At 43.0% G+C, this 23475-nt stretch overlaps 1 pseudogene; it reads right to left on the bottom strand.

Annotated features, from left to right (window-relative positions):
• LOC139386555 (ephrin type-B receptor 1-like) overlaps positions 1 to 23475 on the bottom strand; it is a 296455-nt pseudogene that overhangs the window by 88657 nt on the left and 184323 nt on the right.

Genomic DNA, 23475 nt, shown 5'->3' with positions numbered 1-23475 from the left:
TTATGTTTTGTACACCAGCTTCAAACAGCTGAAAATGCAATATTTCTGGTAATGGAAAATATATTTCACAGCAGTTTAGAGGTTACAATGATTCTCTAAGCTATACCTGCTTGTTTTGTCACACAAACTGAAATAAGGCGAACTATTCACATTTTTACAAGCAGGAAAAGGCGGAACGATTTCTGCATAGTGCATCTTTAAGTATAACCACTAGCAACAATGAGTACTTGCGAATAACTGGACCAAAGCTATTGTAATTACGCATTATTGATGAATATGGTACAGTACAGCAGGCAAAATACAATAAAGATGCTCTTCCCCTCTGCTCCTCTCCGCTCTCACAACAACTCGCTCTGTGTAGCAGGTAGAATGTCACATTGACACGACAATGATGGAAAAGCAACACAATGCTTATAGTAGAGCTGAAGTGTAATACTGTTACTGCTGCTACTACTACTACTATTACCACTACCACTACTACTACTATTACTACTACTACTACTATTACTACTACTATTACTACTACTACCACTACTACCGCTATTACTGCTACTAATACTACTACTACTACTACTACTACTACTACTACTACCACTACTACTACTACTACTACCACTACCACCACCACTACTACTACTACTATTACTACTACTACTAATAATAATATTACTACTATTACTACTACTACTACTACTAATAATAATAATATTACTACTCCTACTACTACCACTACTATTACCACTACTACTACTACTACTACTACTTCTACTGCTACTACCGATACTACTACTACTACCATTACTACTACTACTACCACCACTACTACTACTACTACTACTACTACTACTACTACTACTACTACTACTACTACTACTACTACTGTTACTACTACTGTCACTGCTGCTACTACTGTTATTGCTGCTACTACTGCTACTACTACTGTTATTATTACTACTACTATTACTACTACAATTACTACTACTGCTACTTCTATTACTACTACTACCACTACTACTACTACTACTGTTACTACTACTGTCACTGCTGCTACTGCTACAACTACTACTACTGTTGCTACTACTGTTACTGCTGCTACTACTGCTACTACTGCTACTGTTACTACAATTACTACTACTGCTACTTCTATTACTACTACTACTACTACTACCACTACTATTACTACTTCTGCTACTACTACCACTACTATTACTACTACTATTACTACTACTGCTACTACTGCTACTGTTACTACAACTACTACTACTGTTGCTACTACTGTTACTGCTACTAATACTATTACTACTACTGTTACTACTACTGTCACTGCTGCTACTGCTACTACTACAACTACTACTACTGTTGCTACTACTGTTATTGCTGCTACTATTACTACTACTGCTACTTCTATTACTACTACTACTACCACTACTATTACTACTTCTGCTACTACTACCACTACTATTACTACTACTATTACTACTACTGCTACTACTGCTACTGTTACTACAACTACTACTACTGTTGCTACTACTGTTACTGCTACTAATACTATTACTACTACTGTTACTACTACTGTCACTGCTGCTACTGCTACTACTACAACTACTACTACTGTTGCTACTACTGTTATTGCTGCTACTATTACTACTACTGCTACTACTACAACTACTACTACTGCTACTACTACAACTACTACTACTGCTACTACTACCACTACTATTACTACTTCTGCTACTACTACTGTTATTACTACTACTATTACTACTACTGCTACTTCTATTACTACTACTACTACCACTACTATTACTACTTCTGCTACTACTACTGCTACTACTACCACTACTATTACTACTTCTGCTACTACTACTGTTATTACTACTACTATTACTACTACTGCTACTTCTATTACTACTACTACTACCACTACTATTACTACTTCTGCTACTACTACTGCTACTACTACCACTACTATTACTACTTCTGCTACTACTACTGTTATTACTACTACTATTACTACTACTGCTACTTCTATTACTACTACTACTACCACTACTATTACTACTTCTGCTACTACTACTGCTACTACTACCACTACTATTACTACTTCTGCTACTACTACTGTTATTATTACTACTACTATTACTACTACTGCTACTTCTATTACTACTACTACTACCACTACTATTACTACTTCTGCTACTACTACTGCTACTACTACCACTACTATTACTACTACTGCTACTACTACCACTACTATTACTACTACTGCTACTACTACCACTACTATTACTACTACTGCTACTACTACCACTACTATTACTACTACTGCTACTACTACCACTACTATTACTACTTCTGCCAGGATTAGGAAAGCATTGCAGAGCAGCTTGCAGAGAGTGTTGGGAAGCATTGAATAGAGAATGCTACAAGCCAAGTGGAGGCTTCTGAGGGGAAGGCGGTTCATAATAATGGCTGGAATGGAGTCATTGGAGTAGAATCAGCCACATAGAAACCATGTGTTTGATGTGCTTCATACCACTCCATTGACTCCATTCCAGCCCTTCTTATGAGAAGTCGTCCCCTCAGCAGCCTCCACTGGCCTTGGCGTAGTATGGGAAGAGCAACATGCTGGGCTGAGGCAGCGTTCAGACAAGAGACTCACCAGGAGAGTGAGCAGATATCATAGTGGAAAGGGTGCATTCAACAGCCTTAAGGTGGAAATTGCTACTCTTTGGGAGTGTTCAGAGATTCAAAGCCGAAAGCTATAGTGTTCTACAGGGAACGTGCATAGAGTCAAGTTGGAGAGTGGTGCTAGTCTTGAGGGAGCACTGAAAAACCTGGAGAGCTACGGTGAACTTGAGGAATGTTCAGAGCCTCAAGGCAGACAAGGATGCCACACTTGGGGAGCGTTCAAAGTCTCAAGGTGCAAATGGGTTCTATTATTGAGGGGGAATTCAAAGCAACGACATGGAGAGGGCTGCCTCACTTGGAACGGGCATTCAAGACTTGAAAGAGGAGCGGCATGTTGATATTGCACTAGGGGAGCATTCAAGGTCTCAAGGCGAAGAGAAACGCAGCAGAGCAGATGGCTTGACATACATATGCAGTTGAAGTCAGAAGTTTACATACACTGAGGTTAAAGTCATTAAAACTCGTTTTTCAACCACTCCACAAATGTCTTGTTAACAAACTATAGTTTTGGCAAGTCGGTTAGGACATCTACTGTGCATGACACAAGTAATTTTTACAACAATTGCTTACAGACAGATTATTTAACTTATAATTCACTGTATCACAATTCCAGTGGGTCAGACGTTTACATACACTAAGTAGACTGTGCCTTTAAACAGCTTGAAAAATTCAAGAAAATTATGTAATGGCTTTAGAAGCTTCTGATAGGCTAATTGACATCATTTGAGTCAATTGGAGGTGTACCTGTGGATGTATTTCAAGGCCTACCTTACAACTCAGTGCCTCTTTGCTTGACATCATGGGAACATCAAAATAAATCTGCCAAGACCTCAGAAAAAGAATTGTAGACCTCCACAAGTCTGGTTCATCCTGGGAGAAATTTCCAAACGCCTGAATGTACCACGTTCATCTGTACAAACAATAGTACGCTAGTATAAACACCATGGAACCACGCAGCCGTCATACCGCTCAGGAAATAAGCTTTCTGTCTCCTAGAGATGAACGTACTTTGGTGCGAAAAGTGCAAATCAATCCCAGAACAACAGCAAAGGACCTTGTGACGATGCTGGAGGAAACAGCATATCCACAGTAAAATGAGTCCTATATCGACTTAACCTGAAAGACCGCTCAGCAAGGAAGAGGCCGCTGCTTCAAAACCGCCATAAAAAAGCCAGACTACGGTTTGCAACTGCACCTGGGGACAAAGATTGTACTTTTTGGAGAAATGTCCTCTGGTCTGATGAAACAAAAATAGAACTGTTTGGCAATAATGACCATCGTTTTGTTTGGAGGAAAAAGGGGCAGGCTTGCAAGCCGAAGAACACCATCCCAACCGTGAAGCACAGGGGTGGCAGCATCATGTCGCGGGGGTGCTGCAGGAGGAACTGATGCACTTCACAAAATAGATGGCATCAAGCAGAAGGAAAATTATGTGAATATATTGAAGCAACATCTCAAGGCATCAATCAGGAAACTATATGGGTCTTCCAAATGGACAATGACCCCAAGCATACTTCCAAAGTTGTGGCAAAATGGCTTAAGGACAACAAAGTCAATGCATTTGAAGTGGCCATCACAAAGCCCTGATCTCAATCCTATAGAAATTTGTGGGCATAACTGAAAAAGCGTGTGCGAGCAAGGAGGCCCACAAACCTGACTCGGTTACACCAGCTCTGCCAGGAGGAATGGGCCAAAATTCACCCAACTTTTTGTAGGAAGCTTGTGGAAGGCTACCTGAAACGTTGGACCCACGTTAAACAATTTAAAGGCAATGCTTCCAAATACTAATTGAGTGTATGTTAACTTCTGACCCACTGGGAATGTGATGAAAGAAATAAAAGCTGAAATAAATCATTCTCTCTACTATTATTCTGACATTTCCCATTCTTAAAATAAAGTGGTGATCCTAACTGACCTAAGACAGAGAATTTTTACTAGGATTAAATGTCAGGAATTGTGAAAAACTGAGATTAAATGAATTTGGCTAAGGTGTATGTAAACTTCCGACTACAACTGTAGCTACAGTATGCTTCCACAGACACAGACAGGTCTGGTAGCACCAGCCAGACCAGAGGAACAGAACTGGACACTACAACGTGTCTCTGAACCAATTAGCTAAGGCTCCATGAATTATCAAGATATATTTAAAAAGTACATTCCCAGACTAATACTGTAGATCTAGTGCTGCTCCATAGTGAGGAGTATTTGAGAACCATGAATAAGATCCTCCATTAGGGCCAGTGTGTGTGTGTGTGCATGAACATCTCTCTGGTTGTGTGTGTGTTTGTGTGTGTGTGTGTGTGTGTGTGTGTGTGTGTGTGTGTGTGTGTGTGTGTGTGTGTGTGTGTGTGTGTGTGTGTGTGTGTGTGCGTGCGTGTGTGCGTGCGTTCGGGGCTTCAGTGTTCTTCTCTGACATAATTGCGTGTCAATGGGGACTTGTGATGAGCTTAGCGTATTGTTTTCATGTGTTAAGGTAAGTATGAGGGCACGAACAGGCTTATTGGCTACCCGGTGTACTGTATGTGAGGAGGCTAGTTGGTGTGTCTGCTGTGTCTATCAGGATAATGAGGACTGTGGTCTACACTAGGGGAGATGGATTCATGTACTGCACACTGCAGTACTGAAGTCGTAAACAGTGTCTAACAGAGTTAGAGTAGAAGCAGTACCATAAAGACACTCACTGGTGCTGGTCATGTCTAGCTGTACAGAGTTAGAGTAGGAACAGGACCATAAAGATACTCACTGGTGCTGGTCATGTCTAGCTGTACAGAGTTAGAGTAGGAACAGTACCATAAAGATACTCACTGGTGCAGGGCATGTCAGGCTGGTCCATATCACCGCGGTAGTAACCATTGCGGCAGATGCAGATAGTGGCGGCCTCGGTTGCAGAGCGGCTGTTGGAGGGGCACTGCAGACACAGGCCTGGACCCTGGGTTGACTTGAATGTCCCTGGGGGGCAGGCTACAGGGGGAGAGAAGGACAAAACAACATTAGTTATTAAGATAATGCAAAGTATTTATGCCTAGGGCAAAACGTGGACACAGTACACTGCCTTGCATCCTGGCTTGACTTGAGGCACTGGCGTACAGAGTGGGAGAGGGGACAAAATACATCAAAAGTCACATTAGATAATGCCAAAGCTAAATAGCAATTTTCTGTTTATCATTGTCCGTGCGATAGAAGAGCAAAATATGTCTCTCTCTCTCTCTCTTTCTCCCTCTCTTAAATCTCCGTCTTTCCCTTTCTTTCTCTCTCACACTGCCCTCCCTCCCTCCTTCCCTCTAACCATCCCTTCAACCAAATCTCTCTTCCCATCCCTCTGTCTTACTTTGTTATAAGTGACTACATCCAGCCCCATTGATTTCCACAGTGATAAGTCCCCCTCCTTCAGCAACAGCAGTAGCAGATTCATTCCACTATGTTCTCTAATGTAAACGGAAGCCCGGGGAACGAGGGGAAAAGAGGAAGGACAAAGATGATTGTGCCTGATATGACTGCGTGCCTAAGCTCAGGCAATAACCTACGTCCATTTCGCAATCCTGCAGGAATAAAATGATGGGGGAAAAAAAGAGGGGTCTCTCTCCTTCAAAGAGAGGGATTTTACAGGCCATAATAACTGTGATGAATGCCTAATATTTTAGCTAGCTTCCTCATAGGGTTTAAGAGGGGCTACAACCCGGGAATAACTGGGCCTATAAATGTAACAGGACAAGCCACTCACCGTCTCCATGTGGTTATGTTCTGGAGTGAAACCGTGTAATGGCTTGGCTGTGGGTGGGTAATGTGGGGTGCGCTTTTGCGACTCGCCCAATGACAGCACATTCCACCCTTCTGTTACGACCCTCTTGATTACACGACTTCACCGTATAAAGTAGGAGTGAGGATTGGTCTTCAATGTACAAATATAACACTGAGGTCAAGTTTGATGGGAATGGGGGAACAACAGACAGGTAGGTAGATGCCCAATTTTTAACTAGGAGTTTTTAATGTGAAAAAAAAAAAGTCTGGACCCCACAAGCTAAAACCAGGGCCCGCAGTCATGTTACATTGCAGGAAAAGGACCAACTTCAAGCCCTACCACTACAGTAGTATGCGAAACACTGCAGAGGGACAAATAGAGAGTTACTCCCTACTGTAATGAGTGGAGAGCAATCGCTCCACAGCCTCTCAGAATGAATAGAATGAACAATCAGGAAAGAATGTAGAGTGGCGGTACAGCACGGCTGAAACCTTTGGACCTTTATATCAACAGCCTTTTAAGATTTCATTAAATATTTTATGCTTCATTAATATAAGAACAGAGAAGAAGGGTTTTGAGGCGAGCGTCTGGTTTATGGCGCCGTTAAATAGGCAGGTTTCACTTTTTTACGAGTCCTCCCTCCTGTTCAACTGGCAACTCTAATGGGCTGTTAGACTAGGGATATGAGATCGGGAGGGAAGGAGAGAGAGAGAGAGAGAGAGAGAGAGAGAGAGAGAGACAGAGTCAGAGTTGCTACGGTGGAAGGCCTACTTTCTACGGAGCCAGAACGTCCTCAAGGGAGACGGAGACAGGGAGAAAAGAGAGAGAAAGAAGTAGAGAGAGACGGGGGGGAGAGAGAGAAACAGAAAGAGGGAAACACTCCAACAGTACCGTCAGTGGTTATATACCCCAGACAGTGAGATATAGCCCAGCTTCAACAGTGTTCCTTACAAACACAGAGGAGGCTAACACACTGACCTGATGTCTGGTCACACAGCACACAGTGACACATCACAACAGCCACCAAGCCCCGTACCACCAACTAGTATAAAAACCACACAGGCTGCCCACATCGACCACAAACGCCCAGTAAAACATTAGAAACACCCGGTAAAGAAAGTAACGAGCGGTAAAAGATAGGAACAACCACTACCGACATATGCTCCTAACACGACTACTACTAGCAGTTCAGTTCCCCCTGGCGAAATGTCTAACCTCAAGGGTATTTTCCTGGTCAAATAAAGGTTCAATAAAGAATAGTGCTGTGTAGGCTATGTGGAGGTGTAGGGAAGAGTGTAACCATTCAATAAAACGCATTATGTTGCATTGGCTTCCACACTGAGAGGTTCAATCTGGTGAATGTACTATAAACAGGAGTGTGGAAACTCGTAACAATTAGACAGGCCATATGGGGAATTATAAATCCCAGCTGGGCCATCCCTTTATAAACCAATAACCCTTTAAACAACAAAACACTTGGTTAACACACAGATCCACAGCCATTACTAGGAGGGAAAGGAGGAAAAATGATATGTCGCTCGTCATCTTTTCACATGTCTATTAAAGTGGCCATGAGAGTCATAGAGTGGACACGCGAATGGACACCACAAACTCAATAAACTCATTTCGCCGACCACCACGAAAGGGCCCACAAAAGTCCTATGTGTGTTTAATGAGGTGTTAACAGTGTGTGTAAGTGTGAGTGGCCTCGGCCTGTATTGACAGACAGCAGCCTAGGGCCAGATAAACAGAAAGACGAGAGCAGAGGAGGAGAGTAGAGAAAGAGGCGAGGAAGACTGGAGGCTGTGTGCAGAATTAGCTCTTCAGGTCAACAACGCTACGGTTGTGCCCGCAGGCAAACATGCATATACATACAGTACAGACTCAAACACGTAAACACATACACACATACTCAGATCCTCACACAAATGCATACATACACACAGACACACACACAAACAGATCCTCATACCCACACACACACAAACACACACAGACAGCACAGACCCCGTTAAATCAATTCTACTTCCACATTTTACGCCAATTGTCTAGCGTCTGTTCAACAGGACGTGGGTTAATTTCATTCTCCTCCTGGTCTACCTGCCAAGATGATGGGGTCAGCACGCACGCACAAACATACATACTCACACGCAGACAGACACGAACAAACACACACTCACACACACACACACACATGAAAGAGAAAGACCGCCTCTGTCTGTGTCACTCTGCTCTGCATCCGAGCTGTGCCTTTTTCTAATCGACCTTGCATATTATGTGCATGAAGCTACCGCATTAAACCCATTAATTAACTACTAGCTGCTCTGCTGCACAGGGCTGAGAGAGAGAGAGAGAGAGAGAGAGAGAGAGAGAGAGAGAGAGAGAGAGAGAGAGAGAGAGAGAGAGAGAGAGATCAACTATTAAAAACTACCAGAACCCACTGGATTCTCCAATTACCTTGAATGAGCTACAGGACCAAATAAAAACCCTCCAACCCAAAAAGGCCTGTGGTGTTGATGGTATCCTTAATGAAATGATAAAATATACAGACCACAAAATCCAATTGGCTATACTAAAACTCTTAAACATTATCCTTTGCTCTGGCATCTTCACCAATATTTGGAACCAAGGACTGATCACCTCAATCCACAAAAGTGGAGACAAATTTGACCCCAATAACTACCGTGGGATCTGCGTCAACAGTAACCTTGGGAAAATCCTCTGCAGTATCATTAACAGCAGACTCGTACATTTCCTCAATGAAAACAATGTACTGAGCAAATGCCAATTAGATTTTTTACCAAATCACAGTACAGTAGACCATGCATTTACCCTGCACACCCTAATTGACAACCAAACGAACCAAAACAAAGGCAAAGTCTTCTCATGCTTTGTTGATTTCAAAAAAGCCTCCGACTCAATTTGGCATGAAATCAAATCAAATCAAATTTTATTTGTCACATACACATGGTTAGCAGATGTTAATGCGAGTGTAGCGAAATGCTCATGAGTGTCTGCTATACAAATCAATGGAAAGTGGTGTTGGGGGTAAAACATACGACATTATAAAATCCATGTACACAAACAACAAGTGTTAAAATTGGCAAAAAATACACACATTTCTTCACACAGGGCAGTGGGGTGAGACAGGGATGCAGCTTAAGCCCCTCCCTCTTCAACATATATATCAACAAATTGGCACGGGCACTAGAAAAGTCTGCAGCACCCGGCCTCACCCTACTAGAATCTGAAGTAAAATGTCTACTGTTTGTTGATGATCTGGTGCTTCTGTCACCAACCAAGGAGGGCCTACAGCAGCCCCTAGATCTTCTGCACAGATTCTGTCAGACCTGGGTCCTGACAGTAAATCTCAGTAAGACCAAAATAATGGTGTTCCAAAAAAGGTCCAGTCGCCAGGACCACAAATACAAATTCCATCTAGACACCGTTGCTATACATACCTTGGTCTAAACATCAGCGCCACAGGTAACTTCCACAAAGCTGTGAACGATCTGAGAGACAAGGCAAGAAGGGCCTTCTATGCCATCAAAAGGAACATCAAATTCAACATACCAATTAGGATCTGGCTAAAAATACTTGAATCAGTCATAGAGCCCATTGCCCTTTATGGTTGTGAGGTCTGGGGTCCGGTCATCAACCAAGACTTCACAAAATGGGACAAACACCAAATTGAGACTCTGCATGCAGAATTCTGCAAAACTATCCTCTGTGTACAACGTAGAACACCAACTAATGCATGCAGAGCAGAATTAGGCCGATACCCGCTAATGATCAAAATCCAGAAAATAGCCGCTAAATTCTACAACCACCTAAAAGGAAATGATTCCCAAACCTTCCATAACAAAGCCATCCCCTATAGAGAACTGAACCTGGAGAAGAGTCCCCTAAGCAAGCTGGTCCTGGGGCTCTGTTCACAAACACACCCCACAGAGCCCCAAGACAGCAGAACACTTAGACCCAACCAACACTTGAGAAAACAAAAAGATAATTACTTGACACATTGGAAAGAATTAACAAAAAAACTGAGCAAACTAGAATGCTTTTTGGCCCTAAACAGAGAGTACACAGTGGTAGAATACCTGTCCACTGTGACTGACCCAAACTTAAGGAAAGCTTTGACTATGTACAGACTCAGTGAGCATAGCCTTGCTATTGAGAAAGGCCACCGTAGGCAGACATGGCTCTCAAGAGAAGACAGGCCATATGCTCACTGCCCACAAAATGAGGTGGAAACTGAGCTGCACTTCATAACCTCCTGCCCAATGTATGACCATATTAGAGAGACATATGTCCCTCAGATTACACAGATCCACAAAGAATTCGAAAACAAATCTAATTTTGAAAAGCTCCCATATCTACTGGGTGAAATTCCACAGTGTGCCATCACAGCAGCAAGATTTCTGACCTGTTGCCACAAGAAAAGGGCAACCAGTGAAGAACAAACACCATTGTAAATACAACCCATATTTATGCTTATTTATTTTCCCTTGTGTACCCTTAACCATTTGTACATTGTTACAACACTGTATATATATATATATATATATATATATATATAATTTGACATGTGTAATGTCTTTATTGTTTTAAAACTTCTGTATATGTAATGGTTACTGTTAATTTGTATTGTTTATTTCACTTTTGTATATTATCTACCTCACTTGCTTTGGCAATGTTAACACATGTTTCCCATGCCAATAAAGCCCCTTGAATTGAATTGAATTGAGAGAGAGAGAGAGAGAGAGCGAGAGAGAGAAAATGTGAAACGCAATGTTGCAAAAACCTCAGAGGCCTCGATCTAAACCTCACAGAGGAGGTTGGTTGGTTGGGTCGAACTCATAGCGATTGGTACGCGGCCCACACTCTTCACTGATTTATGAATATTTGGTTTGGAGGATGCCAGGTGTTCTCTCCACTCAGAAGGAGAACCAACAGTACAGTCAGTGCCAGGATAAAGGAGTAGAGGAGGGACGCTCGCAGATTGTGCGGGTTTTCGGGAACACATAGAGATAAAGTATTAGATCAAACAGTAATTAGTCTCCCCTCAGTGAGGGGGTAACCTAGCACTGAACTGAAAACACAATATTATCCTGTTTCATGTGGTCTCTGTTGGGGCCCCTGTCTTTCACAACACATCTGTCTTATTTTGTCTCCCATTCCCCTCTTCCTACCCGTACTCATTCTCTCGCTTTCCGTCTGCACGCTTCTCCTCTCACTTTTCTCTTTCTTACTTCGTCTTCTCTCTTTCATCTCCCCTTGAGCCACGTGTACTTATCAAAGACATCATCTTGGTCTGCCGCTGTCCCTCTCTGTTCCCCTCGCCATCTCTCTCTTTACAGCCTTCACCTCTCTCTCTCTCTTGCTCTCTCGCTCTCCCCCCTCTATCTCTCTCTGACAGGCCGTTTGGTGTGAAAGCAGAGGGTTGACATAGTCCGCTGTGGTTCGCTGACCACTGATGACTATCGGACCGCCCTGGCCTAATGTCACAGTCGGCGTGGTGACCAAAGCAGACGAGAGCTCATCTTGTCTTATACTGCCTCACTCACTGGCAGAAACACCCCACACCCAGTTCCACCATAATCTCTGTGTCCACACCACAGAACCACAACTGAAATGAATCAGAGCACAATCATTTTTTTTTTAAAGTTTTTTTTTATCATAAAACGTGGCTTGACTGAGAACCTGTCCCCATCTAAGCGATTTAATGAAAGAGTAGCTCAGGCCCAAAGATAACCTGGCATTAGAAGACAGCGTGACAGGATCCAACCGTAAACCAAGCCAATATACAGTAATAGTAGACACTTCCATTGAGTCAAAGGTCTGTGGTAGGAGAAGACTGTAAAGAAAAAGATCTATGACCAAGATATTACCACGCACGACACAAATACAGAGGCTAGGGGAGCACAGAGAGTGTACGTGCTGTGGGTTTAGAGAATACATAACCTATTCTATACGATAAACTGCAAACTCCAGGCCGTACATCATAGACAGACCCACATTGGCAACGTGTCACGGAGGGCGTATGTGCTTAGAATGTATAGCCCATCGCATTAAAATGTATGTGGCCCATAAGATTCCAAATGTAATTAGAAACTTGGGCTTCATAGTGCGAGTGTGGAAAGACTTTGTTTCAGGTTGTCATGACCGCGTTACCAGGTGTGTGTGCAATAAAATAAAATGGTATCCCATGAACACCTTTGGCAAAGGATTATATGGATTATATGGTCAATCTGATGTGTGTTAAAATGGGTTTTCTAACTGTGTTTAATAAAATGGGTGAGTCCTCTGGTGTCTCCCTAAGGTGTGTCACAGGGTTCATATCATATCATATTGACCTATTTGAAGCAGATATATCTGGGGGACTACATGGGGTGACTGACATTGACAATGCAAAACCAAGATTGAATTATAAAAATAAGTGCTGTAATATGGTAATGGTAGGGCCTGGAGTTGTTCCTCACCAGTCCTAGTTAAAAACAACTCCTGGCCCAATAGGCAAGAGTCATCACTTCTCACTGGAGGCCAGTGGACATAAACATATTGACATTCAGAGAAGGTTAGAGGGAGAGAGGTCACCTTTAATTACCCTTATGAATAACTCTTACCACCCGAAACACACCCTTAACCTTTAACCCCGCACCTATCTATCACACGGGATGGAGCTCAGTCTGTGGAACCATCCCTCCCCCCCCCCCCCTCCCACACACACACACACACACACACACACACAATACCCTCTTCTCTGTAGCTATGAGGCTTTGAAGTTGAGTTAGTTAGATGAATATGTTTGCCAGAAACGATGACAAGTTGTGGCGGAAACTGCAAAATACAGAAAAGTAAAGTCAATCATGAGTTCATTTGTATTCACTCTCTTCCTCTTCATCTTTGTTCATTTGCAAGTCAGTAAGGCATGTAATGAGCTTCTTCTTTTTCAAAACCAGGTGTTCATTGGCAGAAGAATTACACAAAGAGAACTGTAAAAAAGGACAATGCCATTGTTCAAAGCAGAAAGTGCCTTTGAGAGAGAATATTTTCATCCCCAGCACAACAGAATTCCCTCTCAAGAGACTGAAAAGACTTGGCATGGGTCCTCAGATCCTCAAAATGTTCTGCACCATCGACAGCATCCTGACTGGTTGCATCACCGCCTGGTGTGGCAACTGCTCGGACTCCGACAGCAAGCACTACAGTGGGTAGTGTGTACGGCCCAGTACATCACTGGGGCCAAGCTTCCTGCCATCCAGGACCTCTATACCAGGCGTTGTCAGAGGACTCCAGCCAACCTAGTCATAGACTGTTCTCTCTGCTACCGCACGGCAAGTGGTACCGGAGCGCCAAGCCCAGGTCCAAAAGGCTTCTTATTAACAGCTTCTACCCCCAAGCCATAAGACTTGCCCCCACCCCACATTTTTACGCTGCTGCTACTCTTTGTTTATTACCCATGCGTAGTTACCTCTACCTACATGTACATATTACCTCAATTACCTCGACTAACCGGTGCCCCCGCACATTGACTCTGTACCGGTACCCCTGTATATAGCCTCGCTACTGTTATTTTATTGTTGCTCCTTCATTATTTGTTATATTTCTGTTTGTTTTTTCTTCTTAAAACTGCGTTGTTGGTTAGGGGCTTGTAAGTAAGCATTTCCCTGTAAGGTCTACCTACACCTGTTGTATTCAGCATTTCCCTGTAAGGTCTACCTACACCTGTTGTATTCAGCATTTCCCTGTAAGGTCTACCTACACCTGTTGTATTCAGCATTTCCCTGTAAGGTCTACCTACACCTGTTGTATTCAGCATTTCCCTGTAAGGTCTACCTACACCTGTTGTATTCGGCGCATGTGACAAACAAAATTGTATTTGACTCGCTTTGAAATCCTCAGAGTCCGAGAAACGATTTAGACGGGAATTTTGAGTCCAAAGTGCACGGGGATGACATCACTTGGCAGTGCACTATCGTTGTGAGGACGGGACCCCGCGGGCCACAGCTGCTGGATCAGGGGGAGGACAAAGGGCCCTTGGTTAGGGGTGTGTCTCCTGAACCTCTGCACCCCTCTGTCAGCAGGATGGAGAGAATTTAGGGAGGAATAAAATAATGGAGGGCTGAAGGGTTGAGACATGGGGCGTTTTCTGAATGAATAAAGGGAGGACTGAAAGACTCTGGTCTGAAGCACTGCTAGTCTGCTCTCCTAAGCTCTCCGCTGAGGCGTTGAATAGTCCCTACCCTGAAAGCCCACTGGTCTGGTCATTAATCATGTCTATTCTGTCTTTCATTGGCCAGTGCTGTATATTCTCTACTCTGTACTAAATACACAACGTCTCCACAACATCTCCACAACATGCGAGAACAGTCCCTATCCCACAAGCTCGAACTTAACATACCAGAAGCCCAATAACGATCCTCTTCACAAACTATACACCTGGCCATTATCAGTTCCCTGCGTCAAACCCACTGCAGTCCAATCTGGGAAAGAGAGATGCTGAGAGAGACGATGAGAGAGTTGGAGAGGGACAGTCTCCTACACTGCTCCAGACTGCCTCTCTCTGCGTGTCATGTCATGTCTGGCTGTATTCAATAGAGGGCACCCCAGCAGCTACAGGACAACATCTCCAGCTGTATTGACTCATAAGAACTTTGCTGTGTGAACTCTGTTGCTCATTAGTGTGCATTATACCACGGCAGAACAAGCCCGGGTAATCAACAACGCTAACAGATAGTCAATAAGGATTTTCCTTTTTCATTTACAGATACATTAGGGCATAAGAGAAGAGAGGAGTTATATATGAGTAGGAGCATGTTCACTGACACACAGGATGACAAAGCCCACGCCCCTACGGGCAGGCTGTCACCATGGCAACGCCACAGCCGGTGTTTCTCTGTCCAGTACCGGCGGTTAAGCTCCTCTTTGAACGGCCGGCCAATGACAGACGTGCCGACTACGGGGAAATATGCCCTACCAGCAGGGCGAAAAGGGAGTGTGTGTGTGTGTGCAAGCGTGAACGTATGCATGTGCGCGCGTGTGTGTGTGTGTTTGAGTGTGTTCTGTTCGTTCATTCGTGCATGCTTTTGTGAGTGCGCGTGACCACACGTCTGTGTGTTTGCACAACATCAAGGGACCCATATCAGCTTTTAACTCCCACTCCCCCTTATAACCAGAGAGCCATGGCACTTGGCATAGTCGTATCATGATTGGCACACACAACCAGGTCTATTTTATTTCCAGGAAGATGGTGCTTGGCCAGAGCAAAGTGGACCGTAACAGCATTGGTATTCATCGGTATTCATTTGTATTCCAGCAGTGTCCGATGCCATTTCAGCCCTGGTAAAGAGGTAGAGAAGCAGATAACCCTCCCTACACAGTAATCAGACCCAAACTACAGTAGGAACGAATGCTCCTTTTATTTCTGGTGTCTACTGCCAGAAGTAGAGAAGAGGAGAAGGGAGAGGAGAGGGGAGGAAAGAGGAGAGAGGAGGAGAGGAGAGAGGAGGAGAGGGGAGGAGAGAGGAGAAGAGGAGAGAGGAGGAGAGGAGAGAGGAGGTGAGGGGAGGAGAGAGGAGGAGAGGAGAGAGGATGAGAGGAGAGAGGAGGAGAGGAGGAGAGGAGACGGGAGGAGAGGATAGAGGAGGAGAGGGGAGGAGAGAGGCGGAAAGGAGAGAGGATGAGAGGAGAGAGAAGGAGAGGAGAGAGGAGAGGGGAGGAGAGAGGCGGAAAGGAGTGGGGGGGAGATGGGAGAGGAGAGGAGGAGACGGGAGGTAAGGAGAGGGGAGAGGAGGAAAGGAGAGGAGGAGACGGGAGAGGAGAGGAGAGGGGAGAAAAGGCAGTCATACAGTATACTGATAAACTCTAAACCTCCTATCCATCTGCACTCACAGATGGCCAAGATCAATAGAAAGCAGATATCATCCCCACATACCCATTCCAAAAGCATTTTTAACTTCTGCCTCAGTTTCACAGTACAGCCCTAACACTCTCCACCAACATTGCCTGTATAAGTGATTTGTTGAATATATCTAACCAAACCTGGGTTTAAATACTATTTGAAATGATTTCAAATACAAATACCAGGCTTATTTGAGCTTGCTTGGTGCAATGGAACCAATAGAATAATTGAAAAACTACAAACACCTCCCCCTGCCTGCAGGAAGACTAAAGCAAATGTTATAGATTTCAGATACAATTTCATACAGGTCTGTATCAACTAGTGGGTCTTGCGACGGGTATACAGAGATTACCAGTTTACAGAGGAGTATAGAGTGCGGTGATGTGTCCTATAAGGAGCATTCGTGGCAAATGGCCGAATGGTGAAGAACATCTAGCCGCTCGAGAGCACCCTTGCCTGCCAATCTATAAATTACGTCTTCGTAATTGCTACTGTAGAAAGGCATGACAACTAAAAAAGTTAGAAAGACTGTAGAAAGACTGTAAAATTATATTATAAAACTAACAGCAATAGGCAGCAATAGACCCTGTCAATTACCCATAATACCTTTAGATTTCATCATGTGAGGGGAGTAAAGTATACGATAAATAGCTTTTCCCTTCTTCTTCCAGAGGCCATTAGGCCCTTACTCTTCTTCCCCTTCATCTGTCTCCGCGCTTGTCTCTTTAAAAAAAAAAAGGCTTCAGCTCATTAACTTCATGGGTAGATCAATTAATCGTTAGCAGTTAGACAAAGCTGCCTACTCGTGCCCTTTTTCCTCTACCGCCTCACCGAGCTTCTCTTGAACAATGATGTCTATGACGTTTACCACGCTCCCGCCTTTCTTTCCCACTGCTGATCGTTCTAATAAAGAGAATCAATTTAATGAATAAATCAGTGACGAAATCACCTAGTTGAGGGAATCACTTAATGCGAAAGTGTATATCGTCAATATATCACAGCTAAGGGTCTCTCGCGCTTTATAATGCTTCATGACTGTATGGAAAGTGCTTATAACATGTTTATAAGGCACAATGACACTTCAAAATGAACTGCTTCCTGTGTTAGCCCAGTAAGAGAAGTTCCTGTAGCTGTGAAAATACCTGTCACTTCGAGCACTGTAAGCAAGCATGTCATTCCGCCGACGGCAAGATAGAGACGCAAAGAACAACAAAGGAAACGCGGGGGTAAGTGCCGTGAAAACCCTACTCTTCACGTAATTAGAGTTGTTTGGCGCCTGTACGATCAAAGGAAACATTTTGCTTTTGAAATGCTTTGATTAAACAAAGCACAAAGACTTTTCATGTTGAATAACGCCCGTAAACAAAAGTAGTTTACTGAATACAGGCCAGTGGTCGGGTGGTGTCCTTATTGGTTAGACAAGAAGCCTGACGGATCAATAGTAATGCACACCCGAAATGTAGCACATGAGATAAACAAAAAGATAGCTCTAGAGCAAGTCGTAAATCGCTTTTCCTTCGGTAACCATTCCAATGTAAGACATTGTAATGCATGCATCATAATGAATTATACCTTGGTGCTTGAAGTAAAATTCCTTCAAACATGGACTGTAATTTCTGACGAAAAATTCACTCGTTGAACTATGACTAAGCTTAATAAATAAAAAAATCGGTGAGCAGCAAAATAGCACATGGACATACTCTCTTCTCAAAGTCGAGCGTCATGGGCCACTCGGGAGGAGGTGACACGTCTCCTACCCATAATCCACCATCACATGTCAGAAGGCTTTCTGGGCTCTGGGATATTTTCACACTCGACAGAGAGGCTGTCAGCCAGATGTGAGGAGGGAGTGTGTGGGGGAAAGAAAAAAGAAGCAGAGGTCTGTTTATCATTTTTTTTAAAGGACATGTCTCTGAGGCTGTAGTTGACACAACCCCCAGTATCAGAAAGCAGCCACTCTCGACTTGAGATATCACTGTATTGTCACACTTCTATCTTTAGCAGCACCTTAGAGTGAGTCACCCATGACCTCACCTGCCTTCACAACAGAAACATGAAATGATTGATGATGTCAATGATGATATCATTTATGATGGCGTCTAGCTTTCATAGCATGACTCAGCTAAGATGTCATGGCCTTCTTCAAGGAGCCTCATCATATGTCTGAGTAGCACTCCAGGTAGAGACACAGATCTAGGATTAGCTTTCCCTAGTCAAATCCTAACCACAACCAATAGGGTCAAAACCCTCAAACCTACCTTAGACCAATTGAGTGGAGAGGAACCATTAGACAAGCCCACACAGCAGGGGGATAAATGTATCCGACTGACACACACACACACACACACACACACACACACACACACACACACACACACACACACACACACACACACACACACACACACACACACACACACACACACAGGAAGACCTTGCGTGTCACTTTCGGTCAGGGTTGAGCTATCACCTGAGGCATCACCCTGCTACACCCACATTACCCACTACAGCACTCCATCTCCCAAACAGAGACAGACAGAGACAGACAGAGATTGACATAAAGATAGAGACGTAGAGAGAGACAGAGAGACAGCTAGTGAGACTGAATGAGAGACAGAGAGAGAGATAGTGAGACAGAGAGAGAGACAGAGACACAGAGAGAGAGAGAAAGAAGAGGGGATAAATAGGGGAGAGAGGGGTAAAGAGGGAGGGTGGAAGATGGAGGGAGGTGAGGAGAGAGAGAGGGGGAGAATCACTGAGCAAAAGAGAGAGAGAGAAAAAAAATGAGAAAAACCAACAAGCTCAGAGATGATCTCTCCTCTTTGCATCCTCTGCAGCAGCAGTGTCCCAGTCGTTGCTCATTGAATGCTAAGTGACAGCTATGTTACTATTTCCAATTCCAAGCCTGTCACACGGCAATGGGGGAATCTAACACGCAGAATAATAAATGCTGTCGCAGATGAATCTGCATCCGTCCTGTTTAAATTGAACAGGCACTCCTAGGTCTGTGGCGGTCATGACATTTTGTCAGCCGGTGATTGTCAAGCAAATAGCTGCCGGTCTCACGGTAATTGACCGTTAATTAACATAAACACATTTAGCATCTCCTGGCTTCCACGCATAACCTACAAGTTGTGGATGTGGACATCTCAATAAATCTATTTAATATAGTCTACACCATCACAATAAATCCATTATTTATTTTAGACAAGTCTAAATAAACATGATGTGAAGAAAATGTAGTCTATTTCAGAAGAACAGAATAGCATACACTGAGTTGTCCTTATGTTAGGTCCTGATCTGGCTATGCCAAATGGCTGTGGGCGACACTAGTTCATTTAACAGGCATGATTTGCTTAGAATTCCGTGGAATTATTTTATAGTGGGAAGAATACAATTCAACATAACTGAATTAAATAGAAAGGATATTTTCTCCCAAACGATTTCCGAGGGACTGTGCATAGGTCCTCCTACAGTATATGTTTAATTTAGAGTTATTTATGTAACTTTAGTTCTGATACAAACTTTAGACTACGTGTTTAGATTTTTTATATATTTTATACATACAGGATGTGACTCTAAGCTCTGTTCTGTTTTTTTTGTGCAGGCTGCACACACTTCATCAGTCTCTCATTCACAATGTGATAAGTACTTGATAATATTCTCACCCATCATACTATTCTCTATTTCATCTGATCTTTACATATAGCTAACAAATATATTTCTATAATTACTTTGATTAGAATGGCCCACAAAAAAAACGAAAAAGAATATGTCATACGTAGCCTGCACTTGAATAACGGATGGAGGTTAAGTGCAGTTTCGTTTTTAATATGCAAGCATAGGCGGCGCATCCATAAGGCTAGGGGAAGCTTTTTCTGAAGTAAATTGAATTATACTGAACAAATATGTGACCCGTTTCAGGAAACTAGGCGCATGTTGCAATAAAACATATTTTTAAAATCAAAATGCGTATCAGTATGTGAATGGTAAATTATTTTTTAAATATATGTGTACTAAAACTTAAAAGACTCCAGTATGCAAGTACCCATTTCAATAGAACATCACTGAAACAACTCCCCTGAGTGTACCAGAGCGCAGAATATCTGATGAATTTATGAACGCTCAACACCCGTTGAATATGGCCGGTGTCAGTAAACGTTGGCAAAAAAACACAATTGAATTGTTGCCAGGAGCACAGTTACCGTCACCAATGCTCTGGAGAACATTAAAACAGCCTAACCAGCTCTGCTAGGGGTGAGTAAAATGGTCCAAGTTTGGGTGGGGGCTAAAGCTTAAGATGTTTCTTATGGCATTGCACACAGTCAGTGTGAACCAGAGTGACTGGACAAAACAACAATAGGCCAAGTAAGCTGTACATGTGCAGATTCTTGCCTTACTACACACGCTGGGCATCATTCACAAGTGATGGTATATCATTCACAAGTGATAATATTGTCACTCATCAGAGTATTCATAATTTAATCTCTTCTTTACATATACTAAATAATATATGCGTGAAATTAGTTTTGATTTAGAATGGGCCATTATCATGCACCTGTCAGAACAGGGGCAGGGTAAAAAATACATATCATCTATGTACTTAAATAGCGAATGGAGGACGCTTTTCCCTTGGTTCATTTTCATGCCAGTCAGGTAGGCTACTCCTGTTGTAAAACGAAGCAATGTGCTAAATATTAGGTCAGTTGAGAAAAAAATATAGTAGGCCTAGCCTGTAGAAAGCTGATGGGATCCTCCTCTTTTAATTAGAGGCCATCAAAACTCAGTTTTCTCACACAATTGTATAGCCTAAAGAAGATTTGCGCAACATGAGCTCATGGGCTCTCATGAAGTGTTTAATTTGATTTTCGATACATTTGCAATGATGTCAGAGTGATTAGTGGGACAATAGAGTGCTGCGTACCAGACCATTAGCGACTGGCCGTTAGCAAGTTTGGTAGGCTACTAATGACCATCAGCCGCACCAGAGAGCAGTTTTGGAGAAGCCTAGTTACCGTGACTAAATGGTCACGTGGAATACGATTGCGGTCATGACTCATTACCGCCGGTGTGGCGGTAATAAAGTCACCATAACAGCCCCAGGCAGTCCTGGTCTACTTACTCTCTGTCTGCTTAGGGATGGATGGCTGTGCATATTACAACGGCGCTGTTCCGAGGAATCAAAAGAGACTGTTTCGGGTTGGAGTCCTCGCCTGTTTACTTGTTTGAGGGAGTTAGAGGAAAAGGCTTGGCAGGCATTTTATCGTGTTTGTGTGTGTGTGTGTGTGTGTGTGTGTGTGTGTGTGTGTGTGTGTGTGTGTGTGTGTGTGTGTGTGTGTGTGTTAGAGAGAGACAGATACACAAATATAGAGAGACATACAAAGAGAGAGCGAGGTAGACATATATACAAAGACAGAGAGAGAGAGAGAGAGAGAGAGAGAGAGAGACACACCAGCCCCCGTGACATTGTACACTTTGTTGAAAGACATAGAGAGTTGGGCCAGGAGAGGATTAAAACTGGGCAACACAACAGAGCCAAAACAGACAACAAAATAAAGGAAATACCAGTCAAATATATAAATTCCAAACAAGGCTCAATGGCCTGTGTGTACATTACCAGGTGGACAGGTCAGAAGTTATTCACATGGGACTTGATTATCCTAGGGGTGAAGATGCCAAAACAGACTAACACTATCTGTGTCTTAGGGAAAATATGTTTTGATAGGGCCGGGCACAGTAGCAACGCTCATACAAATTGGTAAAAGGTTTTAAAAACAATTATAATAAATGCAACAGTTGAACAATGTATTAGGATACTCCAAAGTGTTTGAATGTTTTAATGAATCAGGTATTGATTGAATAATAGTACATACAACATTTTACTGACACGGACAAATAACACATTGAGGTTCAGGGATTTTTGTGGGAGTTCAGATATTCCATTCATTGTAAAATGTCACCGTTTTTTCTGATAATGCAGTCATACAGTATATATATCTATTTTTAATGGTATCAGTTATTTATTTCATATATTGTGTTAAAATAAATAAATGTGTAGGTACCAAATATGCATAAATACAATGGGTGTATTTGCATTTATGAATACTTTAACACAAAGGGGTGTAATAGGGCTGCATCCACAAAAACCTCCTCTGTCTCGGCCTACCTGCACTGTCTAGGTTTCCTCATTAATTACTGTTGTTGTCACCTTCTGTTGCATAACTCAGCATGTGTGTCAATAGCAAGATACCCTCAGATAACAAATCAACACTTCTCGGCTCTAGATTACAACTATCTATACATACTTTACATTGTTTGCCTGATCTCAGGCATAATATCGTTATAATCTGTGTACATTTTCGGGAAGATGCTTTCATTTCAGCGCAACTCATTGGCAAACATCCCACTGGGCACACTGGTCGAATCCATGTCGTTTCAATGAAATTGCCTTGAACCAACATGGAATAGAAGTTGAATTGACGTCTGTGCCCAATGGGATTTCAACTATAGCAAATGATGACTTTTTTCAACGCCCATCAAAATAAAGTTCTCTTTCTTCCCTTTCTTGACGTAAGTGTCGAGATGATGTGCTCAATCCCAGACGGAGCTTTAGCACTCTTGTAGATGCTACGGAAAGACAATGTATTCCATTGAGTCATTTCAGCCATTACTGAGAGGTGTTTGACAGGCCATTATAAAAACATTTCCGCGGTCGTAACATTAACGGGGGGGGGGGGGGGGGGGACAAGGCACAAGCAAGAGTGTGAAAGAGTCGCAGGCGTAAAAGGAAAGCAATCAATCCATGGAGATTTCAGTGACAAGTGGATTCTGCACCCCTCAAACACAGGAAATAGACGGCAGAAAAAAGACAGATCCTCAGGTGGGCAGGACACACGCGTTGCTAAATGAATGGTGAATGTGTACTTGCGTGTGAGTTGTTATGTTTGTGTGCGTGTTTGTATGTGTTCAAAGTTAAAGAATGTATAAGTATGTTTGCATAAGAATATACACTACGTGACCAAAAGTATGTGGACACCTGCTGGTTGAGCATCTAATTCCAAAATCATAGGCATTAAAATGGAGTTGGTCCCCCCCTTTACTGCTATAACAGCCTCCACTCTTCTGGGAAGGCTTTCCACTA

This window comes from Oncorhynchus clarkii, chromosome 28 (genome assembly GCF_045791955.1).
Source record: "Oncorhynchus clarkii lewisi isolate Uvic-CL-2024 chromosome 28, UVic_Ocla_1.0, whole genome shotgun sequence".
In the NCBI taxonomy this organism is placed as follows: domain Eukaryota; kingdom Metazoa; phylum Chordata; class Actinopteri; order Salmoniformes; family Salmonidae; genus Oncorhynchus; species Oncorhynchus clarkii.
This window is presented reverse-complemented; position numbering and strand designations above follow the sequence as displayed.